General features: G+C 51.0%; 21 non-coding genes and 2 pseudogenes across 21 annotated transcripts; 1 reads left to right on the top strand and 22 right to left on the bottom strand.

Annotated features, from left to right (window-relative positions):
• The first annotated feature begins 735 nt into the window (after positions 1–735).
• Positions 736–908, top strand: LOC137330606 (U2 spliceosomal RNA; annotated as a pseudogene).
• A 1,469-nt stretch (positions 909–2,377) lies between these two features.
• On the bottom strand, positions 2,378–2,489 carry LOC137328961 (U2 spliceosomal RNA; annotated as a pseudogene).
• An 817-nt stretch (positions 2,490–3,306) lies between these two features.
• LOC137330783 (U2 spliceosomal RNA) lies at positions 3,307–3,497 on the bottom strand. Its single transcript, XR_010965205.1, has one exon. It is a non-coding gene; the product is annotated as a U2 spliceosomal RNA (small nuclear RNA).
• Positions 3,498–4,308: 811 nt separating this feature from the next.
• Positions 4,309–4,499, bottom strand: LOC137330782 (U2 spliceosomal RNA). The gene has a single exon (XR_010965204.1). It is a non-coding gene; the product is annotated as a U2 spliceosomal RNA (small nuclear RNA).
• An 812-nt stretch (positions 4,500–5,311) lies between these two features.
• On the bottom strand, positions 5,312–5,502 carry LOC137330781 (U2 spliceosomal RNA). The gene has a single exon (XR_010965203.1). It is a non-coding gene; the product is annotated as a U2 spliceosomal RNA (small nuclear RNA).
• An 836-nt stretch (positions 5,503–6,338) lies between these two features.
• LOC137330741 (U2 spliceosomal RNA) lies at positions 6,339–6,529 on the bottom strand. Its single transcript, XR_010965166.1, has one exon. It is a non-coding gene; the product is annotated as a U2 spliceosomal RNA (small nuclear RNA).
• An 835-nt stretch (positions 6,530–7,364) lies between these two features.
• On the bottom strand, positions 7,365–7,555 carry LOC137328177 (U2 spliceosomal RNA). The gene has a single exon (XR_010964665.1). It is a non-coding gene; the product is annotated as a U2 spliceosomal RNA (small nuclear RNA).
• An 812-nt stretch (positions 7,556–8,367) lies between these two features.
• LOC137330780 (U2 spliceosomal RNA) lies at positions 8,368–8,558 on the bottom strand. Its single transcript, XR_010965202.1, has one exon. It is a non-coding gene; the product is annotated as a U2 spliceosomal RNA (small nuclear RNA).
• Positions 8,559–9,370: 812 nt separating this feature from the next.
• Positions 9,371–9,561, bottom strand: LOC137330738 (U2 spliceosomal RNA). Its single transcript, XR_010965163.1, has one exon. It is a non-coding gene; the product is annotated as a U2 spliceosomal RNA (small nuclear RNA).
• An 812-nt stretch (positions 9,562–10,373) lies between these two features.
• LOC137330777 (U2 spliceosomal RNA) lies at positions 10,374–10,564 on the bottom strand. Its single transcript, XR_010965200.1, has one exon. It is a non-coding gene; the product is annotated as a U2 spliceosomal RNA (small nuclear RNA).
• An 812-nt stretch (positions 10,565–11,376) lies between these two features.
• On the bottom strand, positions 11,377–11,567 carry LOC137330789 (U2 spliceosomal RNA). Its single transcript, XR_010965211.1, has one exon. It is a non-coding gene; the product is annotated as a U2 spliceosomal RNA (small nuclear RNA).
• Positions 11,568–12,380: 813 nt separating this feature from the next.
• Positions 12,381–12,571, bottom strand: LOC137330776 (U2 spliceosomal RNA). The gene has a single exon (XR_010965199.1). It is a non-coding gene; the product is annotated as a U2 spliceosomal RNA (small nuclear RNA).
• An 812-nt stretch (positions 12,572–13,383) lies between these two features.
• LOC137330788 (U2 spliceosomal RNA) lies at positions 13,384–13,574 on the bottom strand. The gene has a single exon (XR_010965210.1). It is a non-coding gene; the product is annotated as a U2 spliceosomal RNA (small nuclear RNA).
• Positions 13,575–14,387: 813 nt separating this feature from the next.
• Positions 14,388–14,578, bottom strand: LOC137330775 (U2 spliceosomal RNA). The gene has a single exon (XR_010965198.1). It is a non-coding gene; the product is annotated as a U2 spliceosomal RNA (small nuclear RNA).
• An 812-nt stretch (positions 14,579–15,390) lies between these two features.
• LOC137330787 (U2 spliceosomal RNA) lies at positions 15,391–15,581 on the bottom strand. The gene has a single exon (XR_010965209.1). It is a non-coding gene; the product is annotated as a U2 spliceosomal RNA (small nuclear RNA).
• Positions 15,582–16,417: 836 nt separating this feature from the next.
• LOC137330774 (U2 spliceosomal RNA) lies at positions 16,418–16,608 on the bottom strand. The gene has a single exon (XR_010965197.1). It is a non-coding gene; the product is annotated as a U2 spliceosomal RNA (small nuclear RNA).
• Positions 16,609–17,420: 812 nt separating this feature from the next.
• LOC137330786 (U2 spliceosomal RNA) lies at positions 17,421–17,611 on the bottom strand. The gene has a single exon (XR_010965208.1). It is a non-coding gene; the product is annotated as a U2 spliceosomal RNA (small nuclear RNA).
• An 836-nt stretch (positions 17,612–18,447) lies between these two features.
• LOC137330740 (U2 spliceosomal RNA) lies at positions 18,448–18,638 on the bottom strand. Its single transcript, XR_010965165.1, has one exon. It is a non-coding gene; the product is annotated as a U2 spliceosomal RNA (small nuclear RNA).
• An 812-nt stretch (positions 18,639–19,450) lies between these two features.
• LOC137330773 (U2 spliceosomal RNA) lies at positions 19,451–19,641 on the bottom strand. Its single transcript, XR_010965196.1, has one exon. It is a non-coding gene; the product is annotated as a U2 spliceosomal RNA (small nuclear RNA).
• Positions 19,642–20,453: 812 nt separating this feature from the next.
• Positions 20,454–20,644, bottom strand: LOC137330785 (U2 spliceosomal RNA). The gene has a single exon (XR_010965207.1). It is a non-coding gene; the product is annotated as a U2 spliceosomal RNA (small nuclear RNA).
• Positions 20,645–21,480: 836 nt separating this feature from the next.
• On the bottom strand, positions 21,481–21,671 carry LOC137330739 (U2 spliceosomal RNA). Its single transcript, XR_010965164.1, has one exon. It is a non-coding gene; the product is annotated as a U2 spliceosomal RNA (small nuclear RNA).
• Positions 21,672–22,483: 812 nt separating this feature from the next.
• On the bottom strand, positions 22,484–22,674 carry LOC137330772 (U2 spliceosomal RNA). Its single transcript, XR_010965195.1, has one exon. It is a non-coding gene; the product is annotated as a U2 spliceosomal RNA (small nuclear RNA).
• An 812-nt stretch (positions 22,675–23,486) lies between these two features.
• LOC137330771 (U2 spliceosomal RNA) lies at positions 23,487–23,677 on the bottom strand. The gene has a single exon (XR_010965194.1). It is a non-coding gene; the product is annotated as a U2 spliceosomal RNA (small nuclear RNA).
• Positions 23,678–23,779: the final 102 nt, after the last annotated feature.

Genomic DNA, 23,779 nt, shown 5'->3' with positions numbered 1-23,779 from the left:
CCCGGGGTGCAATCGGAAAAACCGAGGCCAGTACCAATCAGAGGTGTGACGTGACGCTCGAGGAAGGGAACAGGCTTATCCTAGCTGCTCGAAAAGTGAAAACTATCCATACTGTAAAAAAGTCTGTCACACAAAACTTTTGACTTGAAATACAAAATAGCGAGCTTACCTGAGCGTGTGTCACAGCCTTTGCCCTCTGACCCCTTTATCTCTCCCAGCTGGTATCCTTTTTTTTGCCCTTTCAGTGTTACGTCCTGGTTTCTTGTGCTTACTGTAGCTTCCAGACTCCTCCTGGCAATACGCTTGGCCGGCCTCTACTTGTGAGTGCTCTGTGACAGATCAGCGCTCTGTATTCTTTCTGCCATCAGTCGTGGTTTCTAAAGGAGAAACATTTAACTCGTTCAATCATCTCTTGCCTGCGTAAAATCCAGGTAGAACCTAAAATGCTGCTGTTTCATCCGCTCCCAGCACTGTGTGTCTTGTCTTTTCCTCAGTTTGGGTGTGAGTGGGTATTGTTGTCTCCAGCCCTCCTGCTGACACAGACAGGTTTCAGGTACAGAGATGGGCCAACACCATGACCCCTCCCCCGACTCCAGCCCATTAAACAAAAGCAGACATCAGGCCCATTAACTGAGCAGAAATAAATGGTCAGAGAACTAAATCTGGCTTCACAATGGGCCACAAAAAAATCTTAAGGGGGGCAGACAGATCAGAGCAGGAGGGAGTTTACAAATTATAATTTCTTGGCTTTTGGTTAAGATCAAGTGTAACATTCTTAACAAATTACCATGTGATGTCCCCTATCTGGGGGCCAAATATTAAATTTTGCAACACAGAGATGGAATAAGGACTTGCTCCACCATTGCAGGGGCTGCAGGAAAGTTTCACTCTCCCCCCGCCCTCCTTCAGGGGAAACCTCGAAGTAACAGATCGACTATTGAATTCTTAGACCGAGATGCCTTTGAGTAGCTCACAATTATGGAGTCACTCACACCCTCTCTTCTCTCTCCAGCTCCTTCTTTGCTCGTGATCAATAATTAAGCATTTTTTCAATGTCAATTTATATTTTATTTCATAAAATTTACGGATACACACAGTTCAATGTAAAAAGAGAAATGAAATTTCAAGCAATACAGTTCAAACCAATACAACAATAACAACTTGCATTTATATAAGGCCTTTAATGGAGTGAAACTTCCCAAGGTGCTTCACAGGAGCGATTATCAAACAAAATTTGACACCAAGGCACAGAAGGAAGTATATGGACAGGTGACCAAAAGCTTGGTCAAAGTGGTAGGTTTTAAGGAGTGTTTTAAAGGAGGCGAGAGAGGTAGAGAGGCAGAGAGGTTTAGGGAGGGAATTCCAGAGCTTAGGGCCGAGGCAACTGAAGGCACGGTCACCAATGATGACATTTGGCCGAACGTCTTGTCGCCAGAACTGACCAACAGGGCCCGGGATGTAGCCTGAATGGCAGTGAGAATGGGAGGGGAGAGATTAAGGGAGGAAATGAGGGCAGTGAACTCAGAGGAGAGAGAGCATGATGAGTTGAGATGGACGTTGAAATCATCAAGGATGAGAAGTCGCTCGGTGCAGAGGCTGAGGGAGGAAATCAGTGAAGATATCTCAGTGAGAAACTTTGTGTGGGACTTGGGTGGGCGGTAGAGAATGAGGATTTTAAAGGAGAGGCAATTAAATGCAGATCGTACACACTACGATCCCGTTATTACAATTGAAGTCACAATCCAAATCTTCTAATACATTCTGTACAATACAAGGTGGGGTGGCCTTCCACGGTGCCTTTCCCCGTAGAGCTTTTGCGTAGGTCGCACCTCGCCTCAGTGCGTCCCGCAGCACGTACTCCTGGATCTTGGAATGTGCCACTCGGCAACACTCAATCCTGGACAGCTCCTTCAGCTGGAAGACCAGCAGGTCTCGGGTGGACCAAAGGGCCTTCTTCACCGACATGATGGTCTTCCAGCAGCAGTTGATATCTGCCTCTGTGTGCGTCCCGGGGAACAGCCCGTAGAGCACAGCGTCCTGTGTTATCGGACTGTTTGGGATGAACCGGGACATAGAGAACAGAGAAACATAGAAAATAGGAGCAAGAGTAGGCCATTCAAAATGATCATGGCTGATCGTCTAACTCAGTACCCTGTTCCCGCTTTTTCCCCATCTCCCTTGATCCCTTTAGCATGAAGAAATATATCTATCTCCTTCTTGAATACATCCAATGACTTGGCCTCCACTGCCTTCTGTGGCAGAGAATTCCACAGGTTCACCACACTCTGAGTGAAGAAATGTCTCCTCCTCTCGGTTCTAAATGGCATACCCCGTATCCTGAGACTGTGACCCCTGGTTCTGGACTCCCCAGCCATCGGGAACATCCTCCCTGCACCTAATATTTGGTCCCCAGAGAGGGGACGTATCAGATATTAAACTGATAAGAACAGAAACTACACTTGATCTGAGCCAAAAGGCCGAGAAGCGATAACCGGTAAACTCCCGCTCCTGCTCCATTCTTCCTCGGACTCTCTCTACTTCTTCAAAATGGTGTTGGGTGACTGAGCTTAGGTGTGAAGAGTGGCCGGCAGACTTTGAGCAAGAGAACATTTTTTGCCAGGACATCTAACCAAGATGAAAAGCCATCTGCGTAACACCCCCCTTCCCTTTGGCTGAGGTAACACGATCACAGCTTTTGCATTTTCGGGTGCTTAATCAACGGGCGCGCAGGATCTCAATGGAGCGCAGAATCGGTCCTGCAGCTGCCAAGTAAAGTCTGGGGTTTGCTAAGGCTGGTTCCCGGCAATAAGTCGTAGGAGACAGGCAGGGTGGCATGGGCAATAGACTGCAGCAGGCGTGGCGGGCAGGGCGGGGTGCATGTGCCCAACACCACCAACCCCCATCCACCCACCCACCCATCCTTTTCCAATGGAGGCGGCCGTGCCTGCAGTCGCACGGAAATCCAACAGGGGGCAACCTCCAGCTTAGCTGTCGAGCGGGAAACGTGGTGAGGCCTCACCCTGAAATATAGGCCAAGTCCCCATGGACAGATACGGGAAGAAAAACACAATGGTGGCTGCTTACCTTGCTGGGCAGGAGTGAAAGTGGCGTCAGCGGCGTTGGCAACATGGCGCAACGGCCGGGCGAGGAACAACGCGGAGCGAGCAACAACCTACGAAGGAAAGGAGAGCATGGTCAAGCAGCTGTAAAAAGTTTTCCTTCTTTTATAACAATATTGACTACAGTAATAACATATGGTCCAAAAAAGAAACAAAATCTGTTTTTTGTGTTTCGAATCTCCCCGAGGGGAGCTGCACCGATCCTGGAAGCACTGCGATACCAGGTCGATGCGCGGAGTGGACGGAGCAAGCTCTCGTTCCATCTCCCTGTTCCAAAAATCAATTTAATATTTGGTCCCCAGATAGGGGACGTATCAGATATTAAACTGATAAGAACAGAAACTACACTGGATCTTAGCCAAAAGGCCGAGAAGCGATAACCGGTAAACTCCCGCTCCTGCTCCATTCTTCCTCGGACTCTCTCTTCTTCTTCAAAATGGTGTTGGGTGACTGAGCTTAGGTGTGAAGAGTGGCCGGCAAACTTTGAGCAACACAATATTTTTTACCAGAACATCTAACCAAGATGAAAAGCCATCTCCGTAACACCCCCCTTCCCTTTGGCTGAGGTAACACGATCACAGCTTTTGCATTTTCGGGTGCTTAATCAACGGGCGCGCAGGATCTCAATGGAGCGCAGAATCGGTCCTGCAGCTGCAAGTAAAGTCTGGGGTTTGCTAAGGCTGGTTCCCGGCAATAAGTCGTAGGAGACAGGCAGGGTGGCATGGGAATAGACTGCAGCAGGCGTGGCGGGCAGGGCGGGGTGCATGTGCCCAACACCACCAACCCCCATCCACCCACCCATCCTTTTCCAATAGAGGCGGCCGTGCCTGCAGTCGCACGGAAATCCAACAGGGGGCAACCTCCAGCTTAGCTGTCGAGCGGGAAACGTGGTGAGGCCTCACCCTGAAATATAGGCCAAGTCCCCATGGACAGATACGGGAAGAAAAACACAATGGTGGCTGCTTACCTTGCTGGGCAGGAGTGAAAGTGGCGTCAGCGGCGTTGGCAACATGGCGCAACGGCCGGGCGAGGAACAACGCGGAGCGAGCAACAACCTACGAAGGAAAGGAGAGCATGGTCAAGCAGCTGTAAAAAGTTTTCCTTCTTTTATAACAATATTGACTACAGTAATAACATATGGTCCAAAAAAGAAACAAAATCTGTTTTTTGTTTTTCGACTCTCCCCGAGGGGAGCTGCACCGATCCTGGAAGCACTGCGATACCAGGTCGATGCGCGGAGTGGACGGAGCAAGCTCTCGTTCCATCTCCCTGTTCCAAAAATCAATTTAATATTTGGTCCCCAGATAGGGGACGTATCAGATATTAAACTGATAAGAACAGAAACTACACTGGATCTTAGCCAAAAGGCCGAGAAGCGATAACCGGTAAACTCCCGCTCCTGCTCCATTCTTCCTCGGACTCTCTCTTCTTCTTCAAAATGGTGTTGGATGACTGAGCTTAGGTGTGAAGAGTGGCCGGCAAACTTTGAGCAACACAATATTTTTTACCAGAACATCTAACCAAGATGAAAAGCCATCTCCGTAACACCCCCCTTCCCTTTGGCTGAGGTAACACGATCACAGCTTTTGCATTTTCGGGTGCTTAATCAACGGGCGCGCAGGATCTCAATGGAGCGCAGAATCGGTCCTGCAGCTGCCAAGTAAAGTCTGGGGTTTGCTAAGGCTGGTTCCCGGCAATAAGTCGTAGGAGACAGGCAGGGTGGCATGGGAATAGACTGCAGCAGGCGTGGCGGGCAGGGCGGGGTGCATGTGCCCAACACCACCAACCCCCATCCACCCACCCATCCTTTTCCAATAGAGGCGCCCGTGCCTGCAGTCGCACGGAAATCCAACAGGGGGCAACCTCCAGCTTAGCTGTCGAGCGGGAAACGTGGTGAGGCCTCACGCTGAAATATCGGCCAAGTCCCCATGGACAGATACGGGAAGAAAAACACAGTGGTGGCTGCTTACCTTGCTGGGCAGGAGTGAAAGTGGCGTCAGCGGCGTTGGCAACATGGCGCAACGGACGGGCGAGGAACAACGCGGAGCGAGCAACAACCTACGAAGGAAAGGAGAGCATGGTCAAGCAGCTGTAAAAAGTTTTCCTTCTTTTATAACAATATTGACTACAGTAATAACATATGGTCCAAAAAAGAAACAAAATCTGTTTTTTGTTTTTCGAATCTCCCCGAGGGGAGCTGCACCGATCCTGGAAGCACTGCGATACCAGGTCGATGCGCGGAGTGGACGGAGCAAGCTCTCGTTCCATCTCCCTGTTCCAAAAATCAATTTAATATTTGGTCCCCAGATAGGGGACGTATCAGATATTAAACTGATAAGAACAGAAACTACACTGGATCTTAGCCAAAAGGCCGAGAAGCGATAACCGGTAAACTCCCGCTCCTGCTCCATTCTTCCTCGGACTCTCTCTTCTTCTTCAAAATGGTGTTGGGTGACTGAGCTTAGGTGTGAAGAGTGGCCGGCAAACTTTGAGCAACACAATATTTTTTACCAGAACATCTAACCAAGATGAAAAGCCATCTCCGTAACACCCCCCTTCCCTTTGGCTGAGGTAACACGATCACAGCTTTTGCATTTTCGGGTGCTTAATCAACGGGCGCGCAGGATCTCAATGGAGCGCAGAATCGGTCCTGCAGCTGCCAAGTAAAGTCTGGGGTTTGCTAAGGCTGGTTCCCGGCAATAAGTCGTAGGAGACAGGCAGGGTGGCATGGGCAATAGACTGCAGCAGGCGTGGCGGGCAGGGCGGGGTGCATGTGCCCAACACCACCAACCCCCATCCACCCACCCATCCACCATCCACCCATCCACCCATCCTTTTCCAAGAGAGGCGCCCGTGCCTGCAGTCGCAAGGAAATCCAACAGGGGGCAACCTCCAGCTTAGCTGTCGAGCGGGAAACGTGGTGAGGCCTCACCCTGAAATATAGGCCAAGTCCCCATGGACAGATACGGGAAGAAAAACACAATGGTGGCTGCTTACCTTGCTGAGCAGGAGTGAAAGTGGCGTCAGCGGCGTTGGCAACATGGCGCAACGGCCGGGCGAGGAACAACGCGGAGCGAGCAACAACCTACGAAGGAAAGGAGAGCATGGTCAAGCAGCTGTAAAAAGTTTTCCTTCTTTTATAACAATATTGACTACAGTAATAACATATGGTCCAAAAAAGAAACAAAATCTGTTTTTTGTTTTTCGAATCTCCCCGAGGGGAGCTGCACCGATCCTGGAAGCACTGCGATACCAGGTCGATGCGCGGAGTGGACGGAGCAAGCTCTCGTTCCATCTCCCTGTTCCAAAAATCAATTTAATATATGGTCCCCAGATAGGGGACGTATCAGATATTAAACTGATAAGAACAGAAACTACACTGGATCTTAGCCAAAAGGCCGAGAAGCGATAACCGGTAAACTCCCGCTCCTGCTCCATTCTTCCTCGGACTCTCTCTTCTTCTTCAAAATGGTGTTGGGTGACTGAGCTTAGGTGTGAAGAGTGGCCGGCAAACTTTGAGCAACACAATATTTTTTACCAGAACATCTAACCAAGATGAAAAGCCATCTCCGTAACACCCCCCTTCCCTTTGGCTGAGGTAACACGATCACAGCTTTTGCATTTTCGGGTGCTTAATCAACGGGCGCGCAGGATCTCAATGGAGCGCAGAATCGGTCCTGCAGCTGCCAAGTAAAGTCTGGGGTTTGCTAAGGCTGGTTCCCGGCAATAAGTCGTAGGAGACAGGCAGGGTGGCATGGGAATAGACTGCAGCAGGCGTGGCGGGCAGGGCGGGGTGCATGTGCCCAACACCACCAACCACCATCCACCCACCCATCCACCATCCACCCATCCACCCATCCTTTTCCAATAGAGGCGCCCGTGCCTGCAGTCGCAAGGAAATCCAACAGGGGGCAACCTCCAGCTTAGCTGTCGAGCGGGAAACGTGGTGAGGCCTCACCCTGAAATATCGGCCAAGTCCCCATGGACAGATACGGGAAGAAAAACACAATGGTGGCTGCTTACCTTGCTGAGCAGGAGTGAAAGTGGCGTCAGCGGCGTTGGCAACATGGCGCAACGGCCGGGCGAGGAACAACGCGGAGCGAGCAACAACCTACGAAGGAAAGGAGAGCATGGTCAAGCAGCTGTAAAAAGTTTTCCTTCTTTTTTCACAATATTGACTACAGTAATAACATATGGTCCAAAAAAGAAACAAAATCTGTTTTTTGTTTTTCGAATCTCCCCGAGGGGAGCTGCACCGATCCTGGAAGCACTGCGATACCAGGTCGATGCGCGGAGTGGACGGAGCAAGCTCTCGTTCCATCTCCCTGTTCCAAAAATCAATTTAATATTTGGTCCCCAGATAGGGGACGTATCAGATATTAAACTGATAAAAACAGAAACTACACTGGATCTTAGCCAAAAGGCCGAGAAGCGATAACCGGTAAACTCCCGCTCCTGCTCCATTCTTCCTCGGACTCTCTCTTCTTCTTCAAAATGGTGTTGGGTGACTGAGCTTAGGTGTGAAGAGTGGCCGGCAAACTTTGAGCAACACAATATTTTTTACCAGAACATCTAACCAAGATGAAAAGCCATCTCCATAACACCCCCCTTCCCTTTGGCTGAGGTAACACGATCACAGCTTTTGCATTTTCGGGTGCTTAATCAACGGGCGCGCAGGATCTCAATGGAGCGCAGAATCGGTCCTGCAGCTGCCAAGTAAAGTCTGGGGTTTGCTAAGGCTGGTTCCCGGCAATAAGTCGTAGGAGACAGGCAGGGTGGCATGGGAATAGACTGCAGCAGGCGTGGCGGGCAGGGCGGGGTGCATGTGCCCAACACCACCAACCCCCATCCACCCACCCATCCTTTTCCAATGGAGGCGCCCGTGCCTGCAGTCGCACGGAAATCCAACAGGGGGCAACCTCCAGCTTAGCTGTCGAGCGGGAAACGTGGTCAGGCCTCACCCTGAAATATAGGCCAAGTCCCAATGGACAGATACGGGAAGAAAAACACAATGGTGGCTGCTTACCTTGCTGAGCAGGAGTGAAAGTGGCGTCAGCGGCGTTGGCAACATGGCACAACGGCCGGGCGAGGAACAACACGGAGCGAGCATCAACCTCCGAAGGAATGGAGAGCATGGTCAAGCAGCTGTAAAAAGTTTTCCTTCTTTTATAACAATATTGACTACAGTAATAACATATGGTCCAAAAAAGAAACAAAATCTGTTTTTTGTTTTTCGAATCTCCCCGAGGGGAGCTGCACCGATCCTGGAAGCACTGCGATACCAGGTCGATGCGCGGAGTGGACGGAGCAAGCTCTCGTTCCATCTCCCTGTTCCAAAAATCAATTTAATATTTGGTCCCCAGATAGGGGACGTATCAGATATTAAACTGATAAGAACAGAAACTACACTGGATCTTAGCCAAAAGGCCGAGAAGCGATAACCGGTAAACTCCCGCTCCTGCTCCATTCTTCCTCGGACTCTCTCTTCTTCTTCAAAATGGTGTTGGGTGACTGAGCTTAGGTGTGAAGAGTGGCCGGCAAACTTTGAGCAACACAATATTTTTTACCAGAACATCTAACCAAGATGAAAAGCCATCTCCGTAACACCCCCCTTCCCTTTGGCTGAGGTAACACGATCACAGCTTTTGCATTTTCGGGTGCTTAATCAACGGGCGCGCAGGATCTCAATGGAGCGCAGAATCGGTCCTGCAGCTGCCAAGTAAAGTCTGGGGTTTGCTAAGGCTGGTTCCCGGCAATAAGTCGTAGGAGACAGGCAGGGTGTCATGGGAATAGACTGCAGCAGGCGTGGCGGGCAGGGCGGGGTGCATGTGCCCAACACCACCAACCCCCATCCACCCACCCATCCTTTTCCAATGGAGGCGCCCGTGCCTGCAGTCGCACGGAAATCCAACAGGGGGCAACCTCCAGCTTAGCTGTCGAGCGGGAAACGTGGTGAGGCCTCACCCTGAAATATAGGCCAAGTCCCCATGGACAGATACGGGAAGAAAAACACAATGGTGGCTGCTTACCTTGCTGGGCAGGAGTTAAAGTGGCGTCAGCGGCGTTGGCAACATGGCGCAACGGCCGGGCGAGGAACAACACGGAGCGAGCATCAACCTCCGAAGGAATGGAGAGCATGGTCAAGCAGCTGTAAAAAGTTTTCCTTCTTTTATAACAATATTGACTACAGTAATAACATATGGTCCAAAAAAGAAACAAAATCTGTTTTTTGTTTTTCGAATCTCCCCGAGGGGAGCTGCACCGATCCTGGAAGCACTGCTATACCAGGTCGATGCGCGGAGTGGACGGAGCAAGCTCTCGTTCCATCTCCCTGTTCCAAAAATCAATTTAATATTTGGTCCCCAGATAGGGGACATATCAGATATTAAACTGATAAGAACAGAAACTACACTGGATCTTAGCCAAAAGGCCGAGAAGCGATAACCGGTAAACTCCCGCTCCTGCTCCATTCTTCCTCGGACTCTCTCTTCTTCTTCAAAATGGTGTTGGGTGACTGAGCTAAGGTGTGAAGAGTGGCCGGCAAACTTTGAGCAACACAATATTTTTTACCAGAACATCTAACCAAGATGAAAAGCCATCTCCGTAACACCCCCCTTCCCTTTGGCTGAGGTAACACGATCACAGCTTTTGCATTTTCGGGTGCTTTATCAACGGGCGCGCAGGATCTCAATGGAGCGCAGAATCGGTCCTGCAGCTGGCAAGTAAAGTCTGGGGTTTGCTAAGGCTGGTTCCCGGCAATAAGTCGTAGGAGACAGGCAGGGTGGCATGGAAATAGACTGCAGCAGGCGTGGCGGGCAGGGCGGGGTGCATGTGCCCAACACCACCAACCCCCATCCACCCACCCATCCTTTTCCAATAGAGGCGGCCGTGCCTGCAGTCGCACGGAAATCCAACAGGGGGCAACCTCCAGCTTAGCTGTCGAGCGGGAAACGTGGTCAGGCCTCACCCTGAAATATAGGCCAAGTCCCCATGGACAGATACGGGAAGAAAAACACAATGGTGGCTGCTTACCTTGCTGAGCAGGAGTGAAAGTGGCGTCAGCGGCGTTGGCAACATGGCATAACGGCCGGGCGAGGAACAACGCGGAGCGAGCAACAACCTACGAGGGAAACGAGACCATGGTCAAGCAGCTGTAAAAAGTTTTCCTTCTTTTATAACAATATTGACTACAGTAATAACATATGGTCCAAAAAAGAAACAAAATCTGTTTTTTGTTTTTCGAATCTCCCCGAGGGGAGCTGCACCGATCCTGGAAGCACTGCGATACCAGGTCGATGCGCGGAGTGGACGGAGCAAGCTCTCGTTCCATCTCCCTGTTCCAAAAATCAATTTAATATTTGGTCCCCAGATAGGGGACGTATCAGATATTAAACTGATAAGAACAGAAACTACACTGGATCTTAGCCAAAAGGCCGAGAAGCGATAACCGGTAAACTCCCGCTCCTGCTCCATTCTTCCTCGGACTCTCTCTTCTTCTTCAAAATGGTGTTGGGTGACTGAGCTTAGGTGTGAAGAGTGGCCGGCAAACTTTGAGCAACACAATATTTTTTACCAGAACATCTAACCAAGATGAAAAGCCATCTCCGTAACACCCCCCTTCCCTTTGGCTGAGGTAACACGATCACAGCTTTTGCATTTTCGGGTGCTGAATCAACGGGCGCGCAGGATCTCAATGGAGCGCAGAATCGGTCCTGCAGCTGCCAAGTAAAGTCTGGGGTTTGCTAAGGCTGGTTCCCGGCAATAAGTCGTAGGAGACAGGCAGGGTGGCATGGGAATAGACTGCAGCAGGCGTGGCGGGCAGGGCGGGGTGCATGTGCCCAACACCACCAACCCCCATCCACCCACCCATCCTTTTCCAATGGAGGCGCCCGTGCCTGCAGTCGCACGGAAATCCAACAGGGGGCAACCTCCAGCTTAGCTGTCGAGCGGGAAACGTGGTGAGGCCTCACCCTGAAATATAGGCCAAGTCCCCATGGACAGATACGGGAAGAAAAACACAGTGGTGGTTGCTTACCTTGCTGGGCAGGAGTGAAAGTGGCGTCAGCGGCGTTGGCAACATGGCGCAACGGCCGGGCGAGGAACAACGCGGAGCGAGCAACAACCTACGAAGGAAAGGAGAGCATGGTCAAGCAGCTGTAAAAAGTTTTCCTTCTTTTATAACAATATTGACTACAGTAATAACATATGGTCCAAAAAAAAAACAAAATCTGTTTTTTGTTTTTCGAATCTCCCCGAGGGGAGCTGCACCGATCCTGGAAGCACTGCTATACCAGGTCGATGCGCGGAGTGGACGGAGCAAGCTCTCGTTCCATCTCCCTGTTCCAAAAATCAATTTAATATTTGGTCCCCAGATAGGGGACGTATCAGATATTAAACTGATAAGAACAGAAACTACACTGGATCTTAGCCAAAAGGCCGAGAAGCGATAACCGGTAAACTCCCGCTCCTGCTCCATTCTTCCTCGGACTCTCTCTTCTTCTTCAAAATGGTGTTGGGTGACTGAGCTTAGGTGTGAAGAGTGGCCGGCAAACTTTGAGCAACACAATATTTTTTACCAGAACATCTAACCAAGATGAAAAGCCATCTCCGTAACACCCCCCTTCCCTTTGGCTGAGGTAACACGATCACAGCTTTTGCATTTTCGGGTGCTTAATCAACGGGCGCGCAGGATCTCAATGGAGCGCAGAATCGGTCCTGCAGCTGCCAAGTAAAGTCTGGGGTTTGCTAAGGCTGGTTCCCGGCAATAAGTCGTAGGAGACAGGCAGGGTGGCATGGGCAATAGACTGCAGCAGGCGTGGCGGGCAGGGCGGGGTGCATGTGCCCAACACCACCAACCCCCATCCACCCACCCATCCTTTTCCAACAGAGGCGCCCGTGCCTGCAGTCGCAAGGAAATCCAACAGGGGGCAACCTCCAGCTTAGCTGTCGAGCGGGAAACGTGGTGAGGCCTCACCCTGAAATATAGGCCAAGTCCCCATGGACAGATACGGGAAGAAAAACACAATGGTGGCTGCTTACCTTGCTGAGCAGGAGTGAAAGTGGCGTCAGCGGCGTTGGCAACATGGCGCAACGGCCGGGCGAGGAACAAAGCGGAGCGAGCAACAACCTACGAAGGAAAGGAGAGCATGGTCAAGCAGCTGTAAAAAGTTTTCCTTCTTTTATAACAATATTGACTACAGTAATAACATATGGTCCAAAAAAGAAACAAAATCTGTTTTTTGTTTTTCGAATCTCCCCGAGGGGAGCTGCACCGATCCTGGAAGCACTGCGATACCAGGTCGATGCGCGGAGTGGACGGAGCAAGCTCTCGTTCCATCTCCCTGTTCCAAAAATCAATTTAATATTTGGTCCCCAGATAGGGGACGTATCAGATATTAAACTGATAAGAACAGAAACTACACTGGATCTTAGCCAAAAGGCCGAGAAGCGATAACCGGTAAACTCCCGCTCCTGCTCCATTCTTCCTCGGACTCTCTCTTCTTCTTCAAAATGGTGTTGGGTGACTGAGCTTAGGTGTGAAGAGTGGCCGGCAAACTTTGAGCAACACAATATTTTTTACCAGAACATCTAACCAAGATGAAAAGCCATCTCCGTAACACCCCCCTTCCCTTTGGCTGAGGTAACACGATCACAGCTTTTGCATTTTCGGGTGCTGAATCAACGGGCGCGCAGGATCTCAATGGAGCGCAGAATCGGTCCTGCAGCTGCCAAGTAAAGTCTGGGGTTTGCTAAGGCTGGTTCCCGGCAATAAGTCGTAGGAGACAGGCAGGGTGGCATGGGAATAGACTGCAGCAGGCGTGGCGGGCAGGGCGGGGTGCATGTGCCCAACACCACCAACCCCCATCCACCCACCCATCCTTTTCCAATGGAGGCGCCCGTGCCTGCAGTCGCACGGAAATCCAACAGGGGGCAACCTCCAGCTTAGCTGTCGAGCGGGAAACGTGGTGAGGCCTCACCCTGAAATATAGGCCAAGTCCCCATGGACAGATACGGGAAGAAAAACACAGTGGTGGTTGCTTACCTTGCTGGGCAGGAGTGAAAGTGGCGTCAGCGGCGTTGGCAACATGGCGCAACGGCCGGGCGAGGAACAACGCGGAGCGAGCAACAACCTACGAAGGAAAGGAGAGCATGGTCAAGCAGCTGTAAAAAGTTTTCCTTCTTTTATAACAATATTGACTACAGTAATAACATATGGTCCAAAAAAAAAACAAAATCTGTTTTTTGTTTTTCGAATCTCCCCGAGGGGAGCTGCACCGATCCTGGAAGCACTGCTATACCAGGTCGATGCGCGGAGTGGACGGAGCAAGCTCTCGTTCCATCTCCCTGTTCCAAAAATCAATTTAATATTTGGTCCCCAGATAGGGGACGTATCAGATATTAAACTGATAAGAACAGAAACTACACTGGATCTTAGCCAAAAGGCCGAGAAGCGATAACCGGTAAACTCCCGCTCCTGCTCCATTCTTCCTCGGACTCTCTCTTCTTCTTCAAAATGGTGTTGGGTGACTGAGCTTAGGTGTGAAGAGTGGCCGGCAAACTTTGAGCAACACAATATTTTTTACCAGAACATCTAACCAAGATGAAAAGCCATCTCCGTAACACCCCCCTTCCCTTTGGCTGAGGTAACACGATCACAGCTTTTGCATTTTCGGGTGCTTAATCAACGGGCGCGCAGGATCTCAATGGAGCGCAGAATCGGTCCTGCAGCTGCCAAGTAAAGTCTGGGGTTTGCTAAGGCTGGTTCCCGGCAATAAGTCGTAGGAGACAGGCAGGGTGGCATGGGCAATAGACTGCAGCAGGCGTGGCGGGCAGGGCGGGGTGCATGTGCCCAACACCACCAACCCCCATCCACCCACCCATCCTTTTCCAACAGAGGCGCCCGTGCCTGCAGTCGCAAGGAAATCCAACAGGGGGCAACCTCCAGCTTAGCTGTCGAGCGGGAAACGTGGTGAGGCCTCACCCTGAAATATAGGCCAAGTCCCCATGGACAGATACGGGAAGAAAAACACAATGGTGGCTGCTTACCTTGCTGAGCAGGAGTGAAAGTGGCGTCAGCGGCGTTGGCAACATGGCGCAACGGCCGGGCGAGGAACAAAGCGGAGCGAGCAACAACCTACGAAGGAAAGGAGAGCATGGTCAAGCAGCTGTAAAAAGTTTTCCTTCTTTTTTAACAATATTGACTACAGTAATAACATATGGTCCAAAAAAGAAACAAAATCTGTTTTTTGTTTTTCGAATCTCCCCGAGGGGAGCTGCACCGATCCTGGAAGCACTGCGATACCAGGTCGATGCGCGGAGTGGACGGAGCAAGCTCTCGTTCCATCTCCCTGTTCCAAAAATCAATTTAATATTTGGTCCCCAGATAGGGGACGTATCAGATATTAAACTGATAAGAACAGAAACTACACTGGATCTTAGCCAAAAGGCCGAGAAGCGATAACCGGTAAACTCCCGCTCCTGCTCCATTCTTCCTCGGACTCTCTCTTCTTCTTCAAAATGGTGTTGGGTGACTGAGCTTAGGTGTGAAGAGTGGCCGGCAAACTTTGAGCAACACAATATTTTTTACCAGAACATCTAACCAAGATGAAAAGCCATCTCCGTAACACCCCCCTTCCCTTTGGCTGAGGTAACACGATCACAGCTTTTGCATTTTCGGGTGCTGAATCAACGGGCGCGCAGGATCTCAATGGAGCGCAGAATCGGTCCTGCAGCTGCCAAGTAAAGTCTGGGGTTTGCTAAGGCTGGTTCCCGGCAATAAGTCGTAGGAGACAGGCAGGGTGGCATGGGAATAGACTGCAGCAGGCGTGGCGGGCAGGGCGGGGTGCATGTGCCCAACACCACCAACCCCCATCCACCCACCCATCCTTTTCCAATGGAGGCGCCCGTGCCTGCAGTCGCACGGAAATCCAACAGGGGGCAACCTCCAGCTTAGCTGTCGAGCGGGAAACGTGGTGAGGCCTCACCCTGAAATATAGGCCAAGTCCCCATGGACAGATACGGGAAGAAAAACACAGTGGTGGTTGCTTACCTTGCTGGGCAGGAGTGAAAGTGGCGTCAGCGGCGTTGGCAACATGGCGCAACGGCCGGGCGAGGAACAACGCGGAGCGAGCAACAACCTACGAAGGAAAGGAGAGCATGGTCAAGCAGCTGTAAAAAGTTTTCCTTCTTTTATAACAATATTGACTACAGTAATAACATATGGTCCAAAAAAAAAACAAAATCTGTTTTTTGTTTTTCGAATCTCCCCGAGGGGAGCTGCACCGATCCTGGAAGCACTGCTATACCAGGTCGATGCGCGGAGTGGACGGAGCAAGCTCTCGTTCCATCTCCCTGTTCCAAAAATCAATTTAATATTTGGTCCCCAGATAGGGGACGTATCAGATATTAAACTGATAAGAACAGAAACTACACTGGATCTTAGCCAAAAGGCCGAGAAGCGATAACCGGTAAACTCCCGCTCCTGCTCCATTCTTCCTCGGACTCTCTCTTCTTCTTCAAAATGGTGTTGGGTGACTGAGCTTAGGTGTGAAGAGTGGCCGGCAAACTTTGAGCAACACAATATTTTTTACCAGAACATCTAACCAAGATGAAAAGCCATCTCCGTAACACCCCCCTTCCCTTTGGCTGAGGTAACACGATCACAGCTTTTGCATTTTCGGGTGCTTAATCAACGGGCGCGCAGGATCTCAATGGAGCGCAGAATCGGTCCTGCAGCTGCCAAGTAAAGTCTGGGGTTTGCTAAGGCTGGTTCCCGGCAATAAGTCGTAGGAGACAGGCAGGGTGGCATGGGCAATAGACTGCAGCAGGCGTGGCGGGCAGGGCGGGGTGCATGTGCCCAACACCACCAACCCCCATCCACCCACCCATCCACCATCCACCCATCCACCCATCCTTTTCCAACAGAGGCGCCCGTGCCTGCAGTCGCAAGGAAATCCAACAGGGGGCAACCTCCAGCTTAGCTGTCGAGCGGGAAACGTGGTGAGGCCTCACCCTGAAATATAGGCCAAGTCCCCATGGACAGATACGGGAAGAAAAACACAATGGTGGCTGCTTACCTTGCTGAGCAGGAGTGAAAGTGGCGTCAGCGGCGTTGGCAACATGGCGCAACGGCCGGGCGAGGAACAAAGCGGAGCGAGCAACAACCTACGAAGGAAAGGAGAGCATGGTCAAGCAGCTGTAAAAAGTTTTCCTTCTTTTATAACAATATTGACTACAGTAATAACATATGGTCCAAAAAAGAAACAAAATCTGTTTTTTGTTTTTCGAATCTCCCCGAGGGGAGCTGCACCGATCCTGGAAGCACTGCGATACCAGGTCGATGCGCGGAGTGGACGGAGCAAGCTCTCGTTCCATCTCCCTGTTCCAAAAATCAATTTAATATTTGGTCCCCAGATAGGGGACGTATCAGATATTAAACTGATAAGAACAGAAACTACACTGGATCTTAGCCAAAAGGCCGAGAAGCGATAACCGGTAAACTCCCGCTCCTGCTCCATTCTTCCTCGGACTCTCTCTTCTTCTTCAAAATGGTGTTGGGTGACTGAGCTTAGGTGTGAAGAGTGGCCGGCAAACTTTGAGCAACACAATATTTTTTACCAGAACATCTAACCAAGATGAAAAGCCATCTCCGTAACACCCCCCTTCCCTTTGGCTGAGGTAACACGATCACAGCTTTTGCATTTTCGGGTGCTGAATCAACGGGCGCGCAGGATCTCAATGGAGCGCAGAATCGGTCCTGCAGCTGCCAAGTAAAGTCTGGGGTTTGCTAAGGCTGGTTCCCGGCAATAAGTCGTAGGAGACAGGCAGGGTGGCATGGGAATAGACTGCAGCAGGCGTGGCGGGCAGGGCGGGGTGCATGTGCCCAACACCACCAACCCCCATCCACCCACCCATCCTTTTCCAATGGAGGCGCCCGTGCCTGCAGTCGCACGGAAATCCAACAGGGGGCAACCTCCAGCTTAGCTGTCGAGCGGGAAACGTGGTGAGGCCTCACCCTGAAATATAGGCCAAGTCCCCATGGACAGATACGGGAAGAAAAACACAGTGGTGGTTGCTTACCTTGCTGGGCAGGAGTGAAAGTGGCGTCAGCGGCGTTGGCAACATGGCGCAACGGCCGGGCGAGGAACAACGCGGAGCGAGCAACAACCTACGAAGGAAAGGAGAGCATGGTCAAGCAGCTGTAAAAAGTTTTCCTTCTTTTATAACAATATTGACTACAGTAATAACATATGGTCCAAAAAAAAAACAAAATCTGTTTTTTGTTTTTCGAATCTCCCCGAGGGGAGCTGCACCGATCCTGGAAGCACTGCTATACCAGGTCGATGCGCGGAGTGGACGGAGCAAGCTCTCGTTCCATCTCCCTGTTCCAAAAATCAATTTAATATTTGGTCCCCAGATAGGGGACGTATCAGATATTAAACTGATAAGAACAGAAACTACACTGGATCTTAGCCAAAAGGCCGAGAAGCGATAACCGGTAAACTCCCGCTCCTGCTCCATTCTTCCTCGGACTCTCTCTTCTTCTTCAAAATGGTGTTGGGTGACTGAGCTTAGGTGTGAAGAGTGGCCGGCAAACTTTGAGCAACACAATATTTTTTACCAGAACATCTAACCAAGATGAAAAGCCATCTCCGTAACACCCCCCTTCCCTTTGGCTGAGGTAACACGATCACAGCTTTTGCATTTTCGGGTGCTTAATCAACGGGCGCGCAGGATCTCAATGGAGCGCAGAATCGGTCCTGCAGCTGCCAAGTAAAGTCTGGGGTTTGCTAAGGCTGGTTCCCGGCAATAAGTCGTAGGAGACAGGCAGGGTGGCATGGGCAATAGACTGCAGCAGGCGTGGCGGGCAGGGCGGGGTGCATGTGCCCAACACCACCAACCCCCATCCACCCACCCATCCACCATCCACCCATCCACCCATCCTTTTCCAACAGAGGCGCCCGTGCCTGCAGTCGCAAGGAAATCCAACAGGGGGCAACCTCCAGCTTAGCTGTCGAGCGGGAAACGTGGTGAGGCCTCACCCTGAAATATAGGCCAAGTCCCCATGGACAGATACGGGAAGAAAAACACAATGGTGGCTGCTTACCTTGCTGAGCAGGAGTGAAAGTGGCGTCAGCGGCGTTGGCAACATGGCGCAACGGCCGGGCGAGGAACAAAGCGGAGCGAGCAACAACCTACGAAGGAAAGGAGAGCATGGTCAAGCAGCTGTAAAAAGTTTTCCTTCTTTTATAACAATATTGACTACAGTAATAACATATGGTCCAAAAAAGAAACAAAATCTGTTTTTTGTTTTTCGAATCTCCCCGAGGGGAGCTGCACCGATCCTGGAAGCACTGCGATACCAGGTCGATGCGCGGAGTGGACGGAGCAAGCTCTCGTTCCATCTCCCTGTTCCAAAAATCAATTTAATATATGGTCCCCAGATAGGGGACGTATCAGATATTAAACTGATAAGAACAGAAACTACACTGGATCTTAGCCAAAAGGCCGAGAAGCGATAACCGGTAAACTCCCGCTCCTGCTCCATTCTTCCTCGGACTCTCTCTTCTTCTTCAAAATGGTGTTGGGTGACTGAGCTTAGGTGTGAAGAGTGGCCGGCAAACTTTGAGCAACACAATATTTTTTACCAGAACATCTAACCAAGATGAAAAGCCATCTCCGTAACACCCCCCTTCCCTTTGGCTGAGGTAACACGATCACAGCTTTTGCATTTTCGGGTGCTTAATCAACGGGCGCGCAGGATCTCAATGGAGCGCAGAATCGGTCCTGCAGCTGCCAAGTAAAGTCTGGGGTTTGCTAAGGCTGGTTCCCGGCAATAAGTCGTAGGAGACAGGCAGGGTGGCATGGGAATAGACTGCAGCAGGCGTGGCGGGCAGGGCGGGGTGCATGTGCCCAACACCACCAACCCCCATCCACCCACCCATCCTTTTCCAATAGAGGCGGCCGTGCCTGCAGTCGCACGGAAATCCAACAGGGGGCAACCTCCAGCTTAGCTGTCGAGCGGGAAACGTGGTGAGGCCTCACCCTGAAATATAGGCCAAGTCCCCATGGACAGATACGGGAAGAAAAACACAATGGTGGCTGCTTACCTTGCTGAGCAGGAGTGAAAGTGGCGTCAGCGGCGTTGGCAACATGGCGCAACGGCCGGGCGAGGAACAAAGCGGAGCGAGCAACAACCTACGAAGGAAAGGAGAGCATGGTCAAGCAGCTGTAAAAAGTTTTCCTTCTTTTATAACAATATTGACTACAGTAATAACATATGGTCCAAAAAAGAAACAAAATCTGTTTTTTGTTTTTCGAATCTCCCCGAGGGGAGCTGCACCGATCCTGGAAGCACTGCGATACCAGGTCGATGCGCGGAGTGGACGGAGCAAGCTCTCGTTCCATCTCCCTGTTCCAAAAATCAATTTAATATTTGGTCCCCAGATAGGGGACGTATCAGATATTAAACTGATAAGAACAGAAACTACACTGGATCTTAGCCAAAAGGCCGAGAAGCGATAACCGGTAAACTCCCGCTCCTGCTCCATTCTTCCTCGGACTCTCTCTTCTTCTTCAAAATGGTGTTGGGTGACTGAGCTTAGGTGTGAAGAGTGGCCGGCAAACTTTGAGCAACACAATATTTTTTACCAGAACATCTAACCAAGATGAAAAGCCATCTCCGTAACACCCCCCTTCCCTTTGGCTGAGGTAACACGATCACAGCTTTTGCATTTTCGGGTGCTGAATCAACGGGCGCGCAGGATCTCAATGGAGCGCAGAATCGGTCCTGCAGCTGCCAAGTAAAGTCTGGGGTTTGCTAAGGCTGGTTCCCGGCAATAAGTCGTAGGAGACAGGCAGGGTGGCATGGGAATAGACTGCAGCAGGCGTGGCGGGCAGGGCGGGGTGCATGTGCCCAACACCACCAACCCCCATCCACCCACCCATCCTTTTCCAATGGAGGCGCCCGTGCCTGCAGTCGCACGGAAATCCAACAGGGGGCAACCTCCAGCTTAGCTGTCGAGCGGGAAACGTGGTGAGGCCTCACCCTGAAATATAGGCCAAGTCCCCATGGACAGATACGGGAAGAAAAACACAGTGGTGGTTGCTTACCTTGCTGGGCAGGAGTGAAAGTGGCGTCAGCGGCGTTGGCAACATGGCGCAACGGCCGGGCGAGGAACAACGCGGAGCGAGCAACAACCTACGAAGGAAAGGAGAGCATGGTCAAGCAGCTGTAAAAAGTTTTCCTTCTTTTATAACAATATTGACTACAGTAATAACATATGGTCCAAAAAAAAAACAAAATCTGTTTTTTGTTTTTCGAATCTCCCCGAGGGGAGCTGCACCGATCCTGGAAGCACTGCTATACCAGGTCGATGCGCGGAGTGGACGGAGCAAGCTCTCGTTCCATCTCCCTGTTCCAAAAATCAATTTAATATTTGGTCCCCAGATAGGGGACGTATCAGATATTAAACTGATAAGAACAGAAACTACACTGGATCTTAGCCAAAAGGCCGAGAAGCGATAACCGGTAAACTCCCGCTCCTGCTCCATTCTTCCTCGGACTCTCTCTTCTTCTTCAAAATGGTGTTGGGTGACTGAGCTTAGGTGTGAAGAGTGGCCGGCAAACTTTGAGCAACACAATATTTTTTACCAGAACATCTAACCAAGATGAAAAGCCATCTCCGTAACACCCCCCTTCCCTTTGGCTGAGGTAACACGATCACAGCTTTTGCATTTTCGGGTGCTTAATCAACGGGCGCGCAGGATCTCAATGGAGCGCAGAATCGGTCCTGCAGCTGCCAAGTAAAGTCTGGGGTTTGCTAAGGCTGGTTCCCGGCAATAAGTCGTAGGAGACAGGCAGGGTGGCATGGGCAATAGACTGCAGCAGGCGTGGCGGGCAGGGCGGGGTGCATGTGCCCAACACCACCAACCCCCATCCACCCACCCATCCACCATCCACCCATCCACCCATCCTTTTCCAACAGAGGCGCCCGTGCCTGCAGTCGCAAGGAAATCCAACAGGGGGCAACCTCCAGCTTAGCTGTCGAGCGGGAAACGTGGTGAGGCCTCACCCTGAAATATAGGCCAAGTCCCCATGGACAGATACGGGAAGAAAAACACAATGGTGGCTGCTTACCTTGCTGAGCAGGAGTGAAAGTGGCGTCAGCGGCGTTGGCAACATGGCGCAACGGCCGGGCGAGGAACAAAGCGGAGCGAGCAACAACCTACGAAGGAAAGGAGAGCATGGTCAAGCAGCTGTAAAAAGTTTTCCTTCTTTTATAACAATATTGACTACAGTAATAACATATGGTCCAAAAAAGAAACAAAATCTGTTTTTTGTTTTTCGAATCTCCCCGAGGGGAGCTGCACCGATCCTGGAAGCACTGCGATACCAGGTCGATGCGCGGAGTGGACGGAGCAAGCTCTCGTTCCATCTCCCTGTTCCAAAAATCAATTTAATATATGGTCCCCAGATAGGGGACGTATCAGATATTAAACTGATAAGAACAGAAACTACACTGGATCTTAGCCAAAAGGCCGAGAAGCGATAACCGGTAAACTCCCGCTCCTGCTCCATTCTTCCTCGGACTCTCTCTTCTTCTTCAAAATGGTGTTGGGTGACTGAGCTTAGGTGTGAAGAGTGGCCGGCAAACTTTGAGCAACACAATATTTTTTACCAGAACATCTAACCAAGATGAAAAGCCATCTCCGTAACACCCCCCTTCCCTTTGGCTGAGGTAACACGATCACAGCTTTTGCATTTTCGGGTGCTTAATCAACGGGCGCGCAGGATCTCAATGGAGCGCAGAATCGGTCCTGCAGCTGCCAAGTAAAGTCTGGGGTTTGCTAAGGCTGGTTCCCGGCAATAAGTCGTAGGAGACAGGCAGGGTGGCATGGGAATAGACTGCAGCAGGCGTGGCGGGCAGGGCGGGGTGCATGTGCCCAACACCACCAACCCCCATCCACCCACCCATCCTTTTCCAATAGAGGCGGCCGTGCCTGCAGTCGCACGGAAATCCAACAGGGGGCAACCTCCAGCTTAGCTGTCGAGCGGGAAACGTGGTGAGGCCTCACCCTGAAATATAGGCCAAGTCCCCATGGACAGATACGGGAAGAAAAACACAATGGTGGCTGCTTCCCTTGCTGAGCAGGAGAGAAAGTGGCGTCAGCGGCGTTGGCAACATGGCACAACGGCCGGGCGAGGAACAACGCGGAGCGAGCAACAACCTACGAAGGAAAGGAGAGCATGGTCAAGCAGCTGTAAAAAGTTTTCCTTCTTTTATAACAATATTGACTACAGTAATAACATATGGCCCAAAAAAGAAACAAAATCTGTTTTTTGTTTTTCGAATCTCCCCGAGGGGAGCTGCACCGATCCTGGAAGCACTGCGATACCAGGTCGATGCGCGGAGTGGACGGAGCAAGCTCTCGTTCCATCTCCCTGTTCCAAAAATCAATTTAATATTTGGTCCCCAGATAGGGGACGTATCAGATATTAAACTGATAAGAACAGAAACTACACTGGATCTTAGCCAAAAGGCCGAGAAGCGATAACCGGTAAACTCCCGCTCCTGCTCCATTCTTCCTCGGACTCTCTCTTCTTCTTCAAAATGGTGTTGGGTGACTGAGCTTAGGTGTGAAGAGTGGCCGGCAAACTTTGAGCAACACAATATTTTTTACCAGAACATCTAACCAAGATGAAAAGCCATCTCCGTAACACCCCCCTTCCCTTTGGCTGAGGTAACACGATCACAGCTTTTGCATTTTCGGGTGCTTAATCAACGGGCGCGCAGGATCTCAATGGAGCGCAGAATCGGTCCTGCAGCTGCCAAGTAAAGTCTGGGGTTTGCTAAGGCTGGTTCCCGGCAATAAGTCGTAGGAGACAGGCAGGGTGGCATGGGAATAGACTGCAGCAGGCGTGGCGGGCAGGGCGGGGTGCATGTGCCCAACACCACCAACCCCCATCCACCCACCCATCCTTTTCCAATAGAGGCGGCCGTGCCTGCAGTCGCACGGAAATCCAACAGGGGGCAACCTCCAGCTTAGCTGTCGAGCGGGAAACGTGGTGAGGCCTCACCCTGAAATATAGGCCAAGTCCCCATGGACAGATACGGGAAGAAAAACACAATGGTGGCTGCTTCCCTTGCTGAGCAGGAGTGAAAGTGGCGTCAGCGGCGTTGGCAACATGGCACAACGGCCGGGCGAGGAACAACGCGGAGCGAGCAACAACCTACGAAGGAAAGGAGAGCATGGTCAAGCAGCTGTAAAAAGTTTTCCTTCTTTTATAACAATATTGACTACAGTAATAACATATGGCCCAAAAAAGGAACAAAATCTGTTTTTTGTTTTTCGAATCTCCCCGAGGGGAGCTGCACCGATCCTGGAAGCACTGCGATACCAGGTCGATGCGCGGAGTGGACGGAGCAAGCTCTCGTTCCATCTCCCTGTTCCAAAAATCAATTTAATATTTGGTCCCCAGATAGGGGACGTATCAGATATTAAACTGATAAGAACAGAAACTACACTGGATCTTAGCCAAAAGGCCGAGAAGCGATAACCGGTAAACTCCCGCTCCTGCTCCATTCTTCCTCGGACTCTCTCTTCTTCTTCAAAATGGTGTTGGGTGACTGAGCTTAGGTGTGAAGAGTGGCCGGCAA

Source organism: Heptranchias perlo, chromosome 12, assembly GCF_035084215.1.
Source record: "Heptranchias perlo isolate sHepPer1 chromosome 12, sHepPer1.hap1, whole genome shotgun sequence".
Taxonomy (NCBI): domain Eukaryota; kingdom Metazoa; phylum Chordata; class Chondrichthyes; order Hexanchiformes; family Hexanchidae; genus Heptranchias; species Heptranchias perlo.
The sequence above is the reverse complement of the archived record's forward strand: the minus strand, read 5'-3'. Positions and strand labels throughout refer to the sequence as shown.